Source organism: Aethalodelphis obliquidens, unplaced genomic scaffold (assembly GCF_003676395.1).
Source record: "Aethalodelphis obliquidens isolate GAN/ISIS:26980383/991018 unplaced genomic scaffold, ASM367639v1 scaffold28, whole genome shotgun sequence".
In the NCBI taxonomy this organism is placed as follows: Eukaryota; Metazoa; Chordata; class Mammalia; order Artiodactyla; family Delphinidae; genus Aethalodelphis; species Aethalodelphis obliquidens.
The window spans coordinates 8,293,069-8,308,317 of record NW_020837972.1 but is presented as its reverse complement, the minus strand read 5'-3'; the positions used below and the strand labels follow the sequence as shown (position 1 = coordinate 8,308,317).

At 48.4% G+C, this 15,249-nt stretch overlaps 1 long non-coding RNA gene across 3 annotated transcripts in view; it reads left to right on the top strand.

The window, feature by feature from the left end:
• LOC113629803 (uncharacterized) overlaps positions 1-15,249 on the top strand; it is a 55,333-nt gene that overhangs the window by 9,443 nt on the left and 30,641 nt on the right. For all 3 annotated transcript variants that reach the window (XR_003436697.1, XR_003436696.1, XR_003436695.1), the window contains exon 3: positions 8,130-8,236. This is a non-coding gene — a long non-coding RNA (uncharacterized LOC113629803). The remainder of the gene's footprint in view (positions 1-8,129; positions 8,237-15,249) is intronic.

The window sequence follows — 15,249 nt, the reverse complement described above, 5'->3', positions numbered from 1 at the left end:
TCATCACCCACCACAGCACCCTCATCACCCACCACAGCACCCTCATCACCCACCACATACCCACATCACCCACCACAGCACCCTCATCACCCACCACGGCACCTTCATCACCCACCACATACCCACATCACCCACCACGGCACCCTCATCACCCACCACGGCACCCTCATCACCCACCACAGCACCCACATCACCCACCACAGCACCCTCATCACCCACCATGGTCTCGGACTCTCACCACCATCCCCTACTTGAGATATGGGCCCTTTGATAATGGCAGCTTGACCTGTTTGTTTTCCTGCTCATTCCCCAAGGCCTAGACCAGTACCAGGCCCAGAGGTGGGGTGCAACTGCCAGCAATGAGTGGAATTATTTCACAGAATGGGAGACCCTGGTTGAGGGGCTGCTGGAGGCCACATCTCTGTGACTCGCATCCTTCAGGCAGTGTTCACTGTCCCACCCTCGGGCCTCCCCACTTTGCAGCACAGTATCTGAGGGACACATGGAGTCGCCCCACAGCACTGCTTCTATTTTCATCCCTGCAGCTGTACTACTTAACAAGCAAAGTTAACCTCAGAGGCCATGAGAGAAATTCTAGGGCCACGTGATACACTGGGCCACCGGCCAAAGCACTTCCTTTTTCAAAGCATCTTCCTCCTTCCTAAGGCTTGAAACAGGAGGTTAGGCTGCTAGAACCCTGCTAGAGTTTGCAAAAGGTTGTTTGCCAGTGCGGCTGGTGTTGTGACAGCAATTCGTTTGGGGGTTTGAATTTAACTTTACCTTTTGTGAGCAACAAGCAGTAGGACCTGTCTCCCCAGACCACTGGGGCAAGAATGTCTGGGAAGCCCTTTCACAACACCCCCATGACTCCCCGGTACCCTGAAGGCCCATTGTCCTGGCTGCAGCAGGTGGGCGCTCTCTCCAGTAAAGCAGTTCCCTCAAAGAGGTCAAGCCTGCAATGCAGCAGCCAAGGGGATGAGGGTCCCTGCCCATCTGGTCTGACCTGAAATGGGCAGCTCTTTGCTACATCATCCCAGATCATGAGATTAGCAGTCCAGGTCCTAACAGCCAGTGGCTTATCTCTGCCTGCCACCTGGGTTCATGGGACACCCATTCCTTGAAGAGCTCGGACCTCAGGTGAGCAAGCATGTCCACCTTTCTCCGAGGGAAGAATACTGCTCTCTGAATTGTAATGACATATTGCCCACCACCTCCCCTCCCCCCAGAACATTCTAACTATAGAGCAGATGGAGGAGTGGCCCTCACACACCAGAAAGCCGTGGTCCTTTGCTGACCTTTACATGAGCAGCAGTGAGGCAGCCGATTCGGGACCTACCAGGGGTCACCACGTCTGTGCCCCCCATGCATACAAGTGGGCCAACGCACTGGGCAGAATCCCAAGTAAACTCAGGTACTAGGAGGCAACTGATGTACTGAGACAGGGGCTGAAGTGTGAGCCTTTATTCTCCATTCTTTTTGTGTGACATTGAACATTCGTGACATCTCTGAGGTATATTTTCTTGTTCTTTTGTGTTCCCAGAGTTCCTTTGCAAAATAGATGTCAGTGTTCTGTGTTTTGTACATTCAAAGGAAGAATATCAGATGGCAGTGGCTTCATGATTGGGGTTTCATTCCTTTTTCCCAGGAGCACTCCCGCCCTGGGTCTGTAGGCTGCAGCCATCAGCTGGGAGCGGGGGTGCGGAGGCGCGGAGCAGGAGGCCCCATGTTGGGAGCGAGCATGGACACCCCACCCCAGCAGGACTCCTAACGTTCGTGCAGAGTCCCACAGCCTTTACCGCCACAGCCAGAGAGAAGGGGGCCTGGCTGCCCAACCGGGCGCCTGGACTGAAGACCAGCTCTCCACCCTCTGTCCTGAAACCCACTCAGCTCTTGGCTAATCCCCTCCCTCCTTGCCTGAAACAGGCAACTCCAGGCTTCTCACAGAAGTGTCTTCTGTGGGGACCCACCAAGGCTGAGTTCACAGTAAGGGTCCCAGGACAGACCTGCCAGGCAGGGTGCAAGAATCACACATATCAGGACTTTCAAAGCACATCATTTAAAGTTTTAGGCCCTGCAGGCCCTGCAGGGACGACTGGGCTCCTGCAGTCCTGTGGGTCTAAATGCAGCGCTTCAGCTCCGTCTTGGCCACTGCCGCCCTGTGCACCTCATCAGGGCAAAGTGCAGGGCTCAGGCCCAGGCGAAGAACTGAGCCAGTAGGTAGTTGTTGCTCAGCCCTGCTGTTCTGAAGGCCTGGAAGACACAGTGCAGGAAGGGGGAAGCCCTGGGTGAGCCCTCATCCCTGAGCACCCCAGAAACAAGTGCCTGCTCCTAAGATCTCAGAAGAGCTCGTAACAGCCACGTTCCCAGGCATGTCCCCTGACACCTGTGTGATAACGATGTTCTGGAAGACTTCAGGTGGGCCCGCACTTGCCATCCCAGGGATGCCAGACTCCCAGGTCTGCTCTGCTAGGTGACTTCTGCCATCGGGAAATCCCTCTGTTGGGGCCAGGGATTGAGATTTGGGAAGGAGGCAACCCTGCATAGTTAGGAGGCTGGGCCTGCTCAAAGAAGGACCTAGGTTCCCCAAATCTGAGTTCAGCTCCTTGCAAGCTGAGTGACCTTGGACAAGTCACTTCACTTTTCTAAGCTTCTGTTTCCACATATTCAAAATAGAGGAGGGAATAGGACCCCTCATAGCATTGTTCTGAGGAGGAAAAGGAAAGTCACGCGTGGTGAGTGTGCGCGAAGGGCAGCTGAAGGAGAGGGAGTTTTGCATCTGTTGTAAATGATTCAACGGAACCACCAATCCGCTGTCTGTGCTCACCAGAATAGAATGATCAATCACTCAGCAGGCCATGGATGGGGCCACCATTTAAATCATGGCAATATCCAAACCTGCAGCCTGCAAGGAAGAGGGAGTGTGGTTAGGAGGGCAGACCCGAGGGCCGAACGCTTGGAAGAATGATCGGTTTCACAGGGAGGAGTAGAAACTACAGCGCAGAACAGAACCTGAGGTCCCGCTGGACCGCAAGCTCCAGGAGGCAGCCCTGCCTCGTGTACAGTGTGTATCCAGCACCAAGGAGGGTGGAGGGGGAGGCGGTGGTGACTAGGAGGATGACTCAGGATGTTGTGTAGTGTGAGTGGGTGTGTAGTCTGGCTTGTGCTTTGTTCAGGGTCATGGCCACTCTGTTTCCAACTGGACATTGGACCAAGGCCAGCCAGGACTCTGGGGAATTGAGCTGCAAGGATCTACCCTGAGTGTGGGCATTTGAGTGAAGTCCCTTATAGCCCTCAATGCTGGCACTAGAGAACCAAGAAACTGGGAACTTGAGTCTGGGTCACCCCCACCCGTACCGAGGCTCTCGGCTAAAGGGTGGAGGGCCCGTGGAGAGCTGGAGGAGGCAGGGGTCAGCGTGGCATCGTGCTTGGAGATAGAGGCCCTCAGAAGAGCCTTTTAAGGAATAAAGTCACACCCGAAAGTAGAGCTTCTCTTTTGGCTAATTCCCTTGTTTACTCTTAGCTTGCCTGATGCCTGGAAGTCCAGGCGGGGCTGTAGCTGAGGCCGGGGGCCGTGTGGCCCTGTCAGGCCCGCTGTCTTGGACCCTGAAATTCATCGGGTCAATAAAACAGAAAGTTCAGTCTTTTTTTTTTTGCGGTACACGGACCTCTCACTGTTGTGGCCTCTCCCATTGCGGAGCACAGGCTCTGGACGTGCAGGCTCAGCGGCCGTGGCTCAGCGGCCCAGCCGCTCCGCGGCATGTGGGATCTTCCTGGACCAGGGCACGAACCCGTGTCCCCTGCATCGGCAGGCGGACTCTCAACCACTGTGCCACCAGGGAAGCCCAGTTCCATCCTTTTTTATTGTACCTTTTCCATTTTTGAAAAGCTGCCCAAGCAGTCCCAAGGAGAGTTTGTCAAAGTTATTTATGTCAAGGAGCCAAGCGCTTTCTCTGTGGTTTGCTGAATGGGGAGGGAAGAGTCCGAGTCTACAGATTCAGTCCCTCACCGTGACCTCAGGACCTGTCCTCTGTGAGGCCCCTCGGCCTGCTACCTCCTTCCCGCCACGTCCAGGAGGTGGGCAGCTTTCAGCACCAGCAGCCGGGCCTGCTCGATCTCCACGCGGGACTGGGCGGTGTCGGCCAAGACCGTGCCCTCCTCTACCAGGGGCTTCCCAAAGGCCACTCGGGACTTTGCCTGTGGACACAGGAGACAGGATGGGAGGCTCGGGGCTGTGCCCTGCAGAGGAGGTGGCTGGAAGCACACAGGAGAGGGCTGGAGGGGAAGAGGGGCAGAAGCGGGACCATGCAGCATTTGTCACTTTGCCAGCTCTCCAGCCACTGGAAACTTCCAGGGAGAAGAGTCAAATGCAGACAAAGTTCGTGGGCACTGCGGAGCTAGTCAACGTGGTGGCTGCACAAATTACTTCCGGGAACCCCTTTACTCCAGCCATCCAACCCCTTCTGGGCAGGCTCCGCTGCCAGGCAGGGACAGTGCTTGATCTGAGCCGCCTCTGGCCCGGGGCTACTCTGCAAACTAGGCAGTGACTGTGGGCGCCTCACAGGCCAAGAGGGCGCCCTCGGGAGCAAAGTCTGGCTGCCAGAGCCCCCTTGTTGCCAACCATTATTGCAACGGGGATTCTACAGTCTTTGAAAGCCACAAGTGATCAGAAAAGGTTATAAGGGATCCTTCTCCCTCCGCTTTTTTAACTAAAAATAGTTATGACACAAATAATATATCTCATGGCAGAAATAGTACACATTTGCAGACAAAAAAAGAAAATACAAACACCCGGTATCCCATCATCTAGTCACTTACACTTAATATTTGGTGGATACCCTTCTATACTGTTTGTACATGCATATACATACATCTGCACTTTTTACCAAAAATGGAGTCATACTCTATATAATGCTTTGTAGCCTGCTGTTTTTTTTTTTTTTTTTCATTTAAGAGCATCTCTCTATATATTAAGAAATAGATTTCTAGGGAATTCCCTGGCGGTCCAGTGGTTAGGACTCTACGCTTCCACTGCAAGGGGCACAGGTTCCATCCCTGGTCGGGGAACTAAGATCCCTGTATGCCACGTGGCGCAGCCAAAAAAAAAAAGAATAAGAAAGAAAGAAATAGATTTCTATAGCATTGTTTTGGAATTTCACTGCATGCCCATATCACAGTTATCTAGACTAGGCTCCGATTGTTGTCCTTATAGGTTGTTTCCGACATATTATAATCACGGCTGTGGTGAGCCTCCTAGTATCAACTCTAATTACTCCTTGTGACCAAGTCCTGTGAGTGGAACAGCCACGTGAATACTATGGCACCGTGTAAGACTTCTGACACGTATGGTCAAACTTCTCTGCAGGATGGGACTGGAGTACTATATACTATACCTGAGCCCTTAGAGAGGAGCATTTTCTTTTCAAAGAAAAAAAAAAAACACGGTCTCAACTCAGAAGGGTGTGAATCTCAGGTTTGCTCAGTAATCCAAACACACTGGACCACTTCTGTTCTTTGTACAGTGTCTTGTGAAATATTTGTTTGGTCTCAACGGTTTGCTTCATCTTTGTGAAATCAATACAACTGATTTGAATTGCCATTCCCAGCAAGAGCTTTCTTTTGTGTGGGCTTCCAACCTTTGAGGGGGTCACAGAAGAACAACGTTTTTAGGACATGTAGGGGAGGAGGGTGGTACAGGACTGGATGCTGGAACCCCAGCCTCTCCCAGGTATCTGATTTTTTTTTTTTTTTTTTTGCAGTACGCGGGCCTCTCACTGTTGTGGCCTCCCCCATTGCAGAGCACAGGCTCTGAACGCTCAGGCTCAGCGGCCATGGCTCACGGGCCCAGCCACTCCGTGGCATGTGGGATTCTCCCGGACCAGGGCATGAACCCGTGTCCCCTGCATCGGCAGGCGGACTGTCAACCACTGTGCCACCAGCGAAGCCCACATGACTCTTTTTGAATTATAGTTTTCTCAGGGTATATGCCCAGTAGTGGGATTGCTGGGTTGTATGGTAGTTCTATTTTTAATTTTTTAAGGAACTTCCATACTGTTCTCCATAGTGGCTGTATCAATTTACATTCCCACCAACAGTGCAAGAGGGTTCCCTTTTCTCCACACCCTCTCCAGCATTTATTGTTTGTAGATTTTTTGATGATGGCCATTCTGACTAGTGTGAGGTGATACCTCCTTGTAGTTTTGATTTGCATTACTCTAATGATTAATGATGTTGAGCATTCTTTCATGTGTTTGTTGGCAATCTGTATATCTTCTTTGGAGAAATGTCTATTTAGGTCTTCTGCCCATTTTTGGATTGAGTTGTTTGTCTTTTTGATATGGAGCTGCATGAGCTGCTTGTAAATTTTGGAGATTAATCCTTTGTCAGTTGCTTCATTTGCAAATGTTTTCTGCCATTCTGAGGGATGTCTTTTTGTCTTGTTTATGTTTTCCTTCGCTGTATCACCGGATATTGAATATAGTTCCCTGTGCTACACAGTAGGACCTTGTTGTTTATCCATCCTATATATAGTAGTTTGCATCTGCTAACCCCAAACTCCCAATCAATCCCTCCCCCATACCCCTCCCCCTTGACAACCACAAGTCCATTCTCTATGACTGTGAGTCTGTTTTGTTTCATCAATAAGTTCGTTTGTGTCATATTTTAGATTCCACATATAAGTGATGTCATATAATGTCTGTCTTTCTCTTTCTGACTTACTTCACTTAGTATGATAATCTCTAGGTTCATCCATGTTGCTGCAAATGGCATTATTTCATTCTTTTTTATGGCTGAGTAGTATTCCATTGTATATATGTACCACATCTTCTTTATCCATAGAATGGATAATTCTTTTTTTTTTAAGATTTATTTGTTATTTATTTATTTATTTTTGGCTGCATCGGGTCTTAGTTGCAGCATGCAGGATCTTTGTTGAGGTATGTGGGATCTTTCATTGCGGCACGCGGGCCTCTCTCTAGTTGTGTCATGCGGGTTTTCTCTTCTCTAGTTGTGGCACGCAGGCTCCAGAGCATGTGGGCTCTGTAGTTGTGGCATGCAGGTTCCAGAGCATGTGGGCTCTGTAATTTGCGGCACGCAGGCTCTCTAGTTGAGGCGCATGAGCTCAGTAGTTGTGGCATGTGGGCTTAGTTGCCCCACGGCATGTGGGATTTTAGTCCCCTGACCAGGGATCGAACCCGCGTCCCCTGCCTTGTAAGGTGGATTCTTAACACTGGACCACGAGGGAAGTCCCTAGAATGGATAATTCTTAATGGCAGAATCAATCCAGCTATCCCCAGGCACTGGAGCAGAAGGCAGTGAGAACTCAGCAGCCCACTAGAAAAGGCCTAGAGGCAATCAGACCTGTTCATCACCGTTTGGACTTAGCAGCCTTTCTGTTTACTTAAATGTTCTTGGTTATCTTTTATTGCAAAACCATAACAAACATGGGGAAATAGTGGCTTAGCTGAGTTTGTCCTATGCTTTGAGAATAGCGCTGGCTCCATCCCTTACTCCCCCAGCGGCAGTTCCTACCTGGCTGAATGGGAAAGCTGGATGGCAGGTAGTGAGCCAGGCAGCTGTAGGCCACGTCGGCAAGGGGGTCACCTGAGGTAGCGAGTTCCCAGTCAAGGACAGCAAGCACCTCGGCCATTTCCGGATGGAATAGCACATTGTCCAGCCTGAAGGAGCTATAGAAGGGATGGAGACAGCGCTAAGAAAAGTGACCGCTAGGGTGTATTCTGTGCTGGGCGTCTTCTGCTGACCCCTTCAGAAGCACTCCCCACCCCTCCCATGTGCCCGGGAGCCTGCATGGGCTGCATCCACTAGCTCCCTTGCCCTCTGGCTCAGTCGGGCTCAGCCAACTGGGACACCAGCAGGTGGTGGGAAGGGGGCCTGCTTATTAGTTCCCCACCTCCCTCTCAGCAGAAGACTGAGGGATATTCCTCTCCCAGGGGCCACAGCTTTGGTCAGGTAGCCCTCTCTACATAGCGGCCATGTCTGGGTTCTGGTAATTACTCCTTCCCTGAGATGGTTTTAAAACAAGTCTGCAGGTTTTTGACACTCCTGCCACAAAAGGAAGAGTCTAATCCTTCACCCCTGGAAACATCTCACTTGTAACAATTACAATGCAGGTGGAAGCAGTGCTGAGTGACTCCCGAGACGAGCACAGAAAAGGTGATCAGCTCCCGCCTGGCCCTCTCCCCTCAGAACACACAGCTTTGCAGCCCTGAGCCACCAGGTAAGAAGTCCAGCTACCCGGAAGCTGCCATACTGGAGAGACCAGGTGGGAAAACACAGAGACACAGAGAGAGGCTCAGGGAGCTCAGCTCCCTTCTGCCCCCGTGCAGGTGTGAGCAAGCCTTCGGGTGATTCCAGTCGCCTGCCTGAGACCCACCTCAGTGGCACAAACAAGCCATCCTGTCCCCATACTGCAGATTCATGAGTAAGATCATTGCTGTCGCTGTTGACAGGCACGCAGTTTTGGAGTTGTGTGTTGTGCTGTAGTTATAACTGGAGCCCGGGCTTGCACCTTTGGACATGAGGGTGGTACTAACTCCGGCTGTTGCACAGGCCAGCACCCCCATCATAGAGAATTAACTGGCCCAAATGTCAGTAGTGCCAAAGCTGAGAAACCCTGCCTTAAAGGCCACGCACAGGGAGAGCCCATGCAGTGGATAATTCTCAACTGTAAACTGGGCCAAGACCAGATGCTTAATTTCCCCTTCAAACGCCCTTCCCATTACTTTCCATATCTAGAGCCACACAATTGAATACTATGCATCCACTTTTAAAAATTAACTCTATGCACACAGAGAAAAATGTCCAAGATACCTTGTTAGATTAAAAAAAAAAGTAAGACAGCAACAGGAAGTAGAGCATAATCCCATACAAATTACAAGAGTATTGTGGATGCTTGGGAAAAAAATGAGGGAAGTATATACAGAACTTAACAGTGGTTATCTGGGGAGAATGCATGCTGTGAGAGGGGAAAGCAATGGCAGTTAAACTTTCTATATTGTTGAAAAACTAAAATTCAACCTAGTAAATTTGAAGATCTAATTGGCTGGTTTCAGCAATTCAGGAATCAGGCAGCGTTTTATTTAGCAACTAGAAGGGCACTCCTAGGGGTTGTACAAAATGTAACGTTTTTATAGGAAGAAGGGTGGGGCAAGGGAGCTCTTAGCAGAAGAAAATAAGGGTTATTTTCAGGCCAGGATATCTTTTTGGAGGGAGGTAACAGGCAGGGATATTATCATGCAGATCTCCTCCCCATCCACTGGTGCAGGAGTGAGGGTGGGGGGAATGGAGAGGACCCACATGACAGATTACCACATTGGTGCTGACCAGAAAATTCCAAGCTGGTTAATTAAGATTGCATTTCTGGTGAAGGTCAAAACTGCAATTAGATTAGGTATGAAATCTAGGTTTGGTACCATGGGCACTAGCACAAGTGATGCCATTTGGGGCCAGTGGTTTTCCTCTTTAACAATATATATTATACATGTCACTATATGGAGAAATCTTTTATTTTCTTGACGTCAAAAATTATCTCCCACCCTAACCCCACCTCCTGGCACTGCCTTCCACAGAACAAGACCTAATTTTGTTTGGTAAAAACTTTTAGATATATCTTGTAGAGTGGGTCCAGCTGTATGCTGGTAAATGCTTAAGAACTAGCTTCTGGGGCGGGGGGGAGGTGGTGCTTTACAGTGTTCGCCAATTTCTGTGCTGTAAATGCTACAACCACAGCCCGTTTCAAGCTGCCACCGTGATTTCATTGAATGTGCAACTGAGAAGAAAAACACGCAGTTAGGTCTCTCAAGCCTGAGAAAGCTAGCTCCAGTGCCCATTCCCAGCCATTCTTGACAAATAATTGGATATTGAGCTGCTTTCTTTTTCAAAAGGGTCAGAGTACAATCAGCCATCTACTGAGCTTTTTCTCTTTTTGAGTGGGATAGGCAAGTTGAGAGCCAGAACTGAGTTCTTCCAGACCATTGAGGGGAATTTATGTTTTGATGGGGAACAAAGACAGAGACAGGGAAGGAGAAGGGGATGGGGGACAGGAGCCTGATTTTTTTTTTTTTTTTTTTTTGGCTGCACCAGATCTTAGTTGCGGCACATGGCATCTTCAGTTGCGGCATGTGGGCTTCTTAGTTGTGGCATGTGGACTTAGTTGCGTCACATGTGCAGGATCTAGTTCCCTGACCAGGGATCGAACCCGGGCCCCCTGCATTGGGAGCGCGTGTCGTGGTCCAAATGCGGGTTGGAAAAGAATTTCCAGACACAAGGCAGAATGTAAAGAAGATAGAATTTATTAGAGGGAAGGGCTGCTCCCAGAACAGTGGGCTGACTTCCTATTCCAAACATGTGCTATTAGTCAGTTTTTATAGCCAGAGAACAAAAGAATGGTCCGAGGTGAAAATTTCATTTACTGATTGGTCGAGGCACATATACCTTCCTTCTATAGAGTGGGATTGGGACAGGGCAGATGCCTTTCCTTATTTGGGACAGGTCCCATTGCCCAGGTGGGCTCAGGAATTTCGTAACCATGGAAACATGGTAGGGAGGGTGATTAAGAGTCCAGTAGGGGGTGTGACGCTGAAACCTTTTCAGGCAGGGTCGTCCTTTGTCCTTGAAGCACCACAGCTCGGAGTCTTGCTCACTGGAACACCAGGGAAGTCCCAGGAGGCTGATATTTAGAGAGGAAATTCCAGTGGAACATAGATGTTTAAAGGGAATTGCTGTGATGTTTGCCACGTGGTATGCAATGTCACTCTTCTTCCACACCTTCTCCAAAAAATCTTCAGTAAAACTTTATCGCTCCATCATGTATAGCAGACTGGAACTGGTCTCCTAGCATTGCATTTAAACACTGAATGCAGCCTCAGAGTGGACCAAGGGTGAGAGCTCTGGTTACCGTTGGGGGCCTTGCCCCACCTGGCCACATCCGATTATTTTTAATAATGAGCATGCATTATTCGAGTTGTCAGCCAAAAAAAATCTAAGTTACCTGCACCTAAGAATGTGGAGTTGACAGTTATCTTCTTACCTGACTCAGTAGAACATGGCATAGAGACCTTTGCACTTGCAAGAGGGAATCGAGTCCTGGAATGGAATATAAACCAGTGGGGTCTGTTTAGAAGAGTGTTTTGTTATAGAAAATAATCTCCCTAAAACTTCTTGTGTCCTTCCATTGTGTTTTTATTACAAACCTTTGGCAGAACCTCAAACATGCTAATAAGCCTCCCAAACAGCTTTATAAAGAGTAGACCCCTGTTCAAACTTGCCCTGTGGTGCAAGTTCCTGAGATCGTGCTGATCCTGTGGACTAGTAACCTGGATGGAAGGCATTCAAGTCTCTGGCATGTTCCTCCAATGAGGTGCAAATATGGATTCCTATTATTGCCAAGGTTCAGGGCCTGGACTAAGAAACTGACAGAGAGACAGAGACAGAGAGACAGAGAAAGAGAGGAGGGTGGGGGGGAAACACATCTTCATACCTAGCTATAAGTATACATTTCCTGGCTTTGGGTACTTGCTTTCTTTATGTCAGTGGTACCTCTCAAGTTCACCCTCTTTGTTGCTCCCGATGATGGATACTCCTGGGACTGGCACCCACCAAACCAGTCTGGGAGAGAAAGTGCCCGAGTTTGCAGCAAAGGCACAGGGACTTTTGCTGTCTGCCTCTATCAGTGTATTTTCTAGCTTCTAACCAGCCACCCAGTCTTGACCACTTCCCTTCTTTTTGCCTTCTAAAGTTTCTGCCTTTCTAGTCTCTGCATACCAGCCTAGATTGACACATAGTCTTACCTGGGTCCCCAGCTGCAGCTTCAGGGTTCCATCTAATGCTTGCCAACTGGTTCCCACCCCCTTGCTAAGTTCCCTGGCTGTGGATGACTTCCAAGACTCCAGATCCCCAGCACGGCACTGATGGCTAATGTCACGCTATTTTGTATCCTTCGTCTCTCAAAGGTTCTGTTGGCCTAATTTGTGCATCCAGAACGGGCAGTTGGAGTCAGTACAGTACAGAATAATGAGTAAAAAAGCACAAGGTTGGACAGCATATACACATAGAATGCAATGTGAATTGTGCCCCCGAAGGAAAATTCCAGCGCTGCAGTCCACGTGAATGATTTCCCTTCCATTTCCCCAGGGTTGTGCAACGGGGGCTCTTACAAGCTGTATGACTCTGAACAAGTCAGTTCATCTCTCAGCGCCTCAGTTTCATCATCTATAAAAAGGAGCTAATATACAGTACCTATGTCACAGGACTGTTGTAGGGAGAAATGCTATGTAAAGGTAGCATAGTGCCTGGTACATTAAAAATGTTCTATATGAGTTAGTAGTTGTTATTTTCCAAGTATAAATACAATGGCCAACCTTCTTTAATCTAAGTTTAAGTTGCATCAGAGATGCTGTCTTTCTACATATTGGTGGGACCAGCAAGCGATACTCCTGGGTTGCTAGAAGTTTAGCTGGGCTGGGCTACAAGATCAAGATGGTCTCACTCAATATTTGGTAGTGGGGACTGACTGTCATCTGAGGAGCCTCAGTTCTCCTCCACATGACCTCTCATCCTCCAGTTGGCTAGCCCTACACCAGGACTCATGTAAGAGATACCAGAAAAAAAGAAAAAAAAAAAAAAGAGAGAGATACCAGAAGATCTATTTTTTCCTCCCCTAAATGGTGTGGCATGAAGATATGAGATGTACTAAAAGTAGCAGAATCCAGAGCAGCCATAGGACCACTGGGTAGACTCTGGAGATGATGCCAATACTATAGGAGTTAGAACGGAGAGGCAGAACGAAAGACATGCTTGGTGACATTCTGTAAGCCACTGGATCAAGCCTTACCTGAAGGGAGCCCTATGTATAGACGTTGAGTTATGTGAGCAAATAGATAATAAATTGCCTGTAATTTTAAGCCATCTGGAGTTAGGCTGCAGCCAAAGCACCCTCACTGACAACTATCTCTTAATAAGAATAACCTGCTACTTCTTTAGGGGGTAAGAGACGGAGGAACATCAGGCCATGTGTCATTGAAGAGGACCCAACTCCCAAAGCAAGCTCTGTAGGCTCTCTTGGCACCTTAAGGGGTATTCACAGATCCTCCTTGAGCCCCTTCAGTTATAGAAACCCTATGTCTGCATCCTCCAATGGAATCTTTTAGAGTGTCCTACCTAAGCAAGAAAATCAATTTATGATTGACCGGAAATTTTCACTGCGATTTTAGTTAGTCTTTGAAAATCGTTCCTATAGTCCTAAGTGTGAAGAAGTAGGCAAGAACAAAGAAAGCTAGTGTCTTGGGGCTAATTCCGGGCTCTTAACAACCCACGTAAAGCTCAGAAGATCATTTATTTTACATCTCTGGCCATTGATAAACACAACTCTCCTCTGTGTGATGTTGATCCAAAGACTCAATCTGCAGGATTCAGAAATGATTTGGGACTTTCAAAAGTGACCAGAGGAGCAGCTGAGCTTATGAGAGTTGATCAGGTAATTCACTTTATTCTCTTACTGCTGCTAACTTATGAAAAGGAAGTGTGAGCTCCATTTTACAGATAAGGCCAACTGAGGCATGTGGTGGTGATTGACTGAGCTGTGACTTAACAGGACAAGCACTAGCAAGGGTGTTCACATTTAATGCTGTGAAGAGCTCTTAAATAACCTTTGTATATAAATTGCATTGTTATCCACCTGCCTAGATGCCTAAAAATAGAACTGGAGTTCTCCTGAGGGGCCAGGAGGAGCAAAAAAAGAAGGAAGGAAGGAGGGAGGGAGGGAGGGAGGAAGGAAGGAAGGAAGGAAGGAAGAAGGAAGGAAGAAGGAAGGAAGAAGGAAGGAAGGAAGAAAAGGCCAGGGACATTTTAGAATTATAAATCTAGGTCCCTGCAGGGACCTCATTAGTGACTAACTTTTAAGGAGTTATTAGAATTGTCCAAAAATGAATGCTGACCCTTCCACAGTTCCATGAATAGACGACTCAAATACCATGAGCAACTATGCATATTAGGAGATGCCCACATGCCCAGAGTCTAAAGAAAATAAATCAAGAAGTTATCCTAAGAAACACATTCTTCCCCTTTATGAGCATTTTGTTCAGTTTAGTTCAACAAGCATTTACTGAATGCCTGCTCCATGCCCAGCACTGAACATTTCATTTCCATTCATACGATGGTCAGCTGTCACCTCATTTTCCTCATCAATAGAATACTGTGTTAGTTTCCTAAGGCTGCCATAACAGAGTACCACAAACTGAAGAGTTAAAACAATGGAATTTAATTGTCACAGTTTTGGAGGCTAGAAGTCCCAAATAAGAGCCATGTTCTCTCTGAAGACTTCAGAGAAGAATCTTTCCTGCCTCTTCCAGCCTTTGGTGGTGCCAGGTGTTCCTTGTCCTGTGGCCACATCACCCCAATCTCAGCCTCTGTCTTCACGTGGCCTTCTTCTGCATGTGGGCCTCCCTGCCTCCTCTCCTCATATTATAAAGATGCCAGTCCTTGGAGTTAGAGCCCAGACTAAATCCAGAATGATTTCATCTTGAGATCCTTAACTAGTTACATCTGCAAAGACTCTACTTCCAAATAAGGTCACATTCTTAGGTTCCATGTAGGCATGAAAAAAAATTCTTTTGGTTGGGGAGGACATCATTTTATCCACTATAATGCTGTCTCACAAAAGCATGAGTGAGAAATGCCAATTTCACCAAAGCTTTTGAAAGGGACCAGGAGAAGATTTAGATTCAAGGTACCCCACAGCAGATACCTTGAAATCCCCTGTCACAGGTTGGGTTGCTGGAAAGCAGACTCTGAGGTGAAGATTAGCATGAAAGGTGTTTATTAAAGAGTGCTCTTGGGACCCCAACCTTTGGGAAGGGACGGAAGGAAAGCAGGACTGGGAAAAGTTGAGCTGTGATGCAGTCACCCCAAAGGCTGGCCCTGTGAAGAACGCTGGAGCTGGGTTGGCCTTTCAGAGCTTTTTGGTCCCCCATCAATTATTGGTTATAGGAATGGGTTGAGACCTTGGATGAAGTGGCTCTCTTTAGGAGAGGTAGTCCTCATAGGGAGCTGAGAGCTGAGGACTGCCAGCCAGCAATACACCAAGCAGCTGGGAGAGTAAGTCCTTCATCCTTGAAGGGGAATCTGGACAGCGCATCACAGTACCTACAGCACTTCCGTACTCACTTCTCTCTTTCTGCAGCTGCCATCAGGGAGGCTTCCCTTCTTCTCCTGTCTCCTCACAGGGCTGAGGAC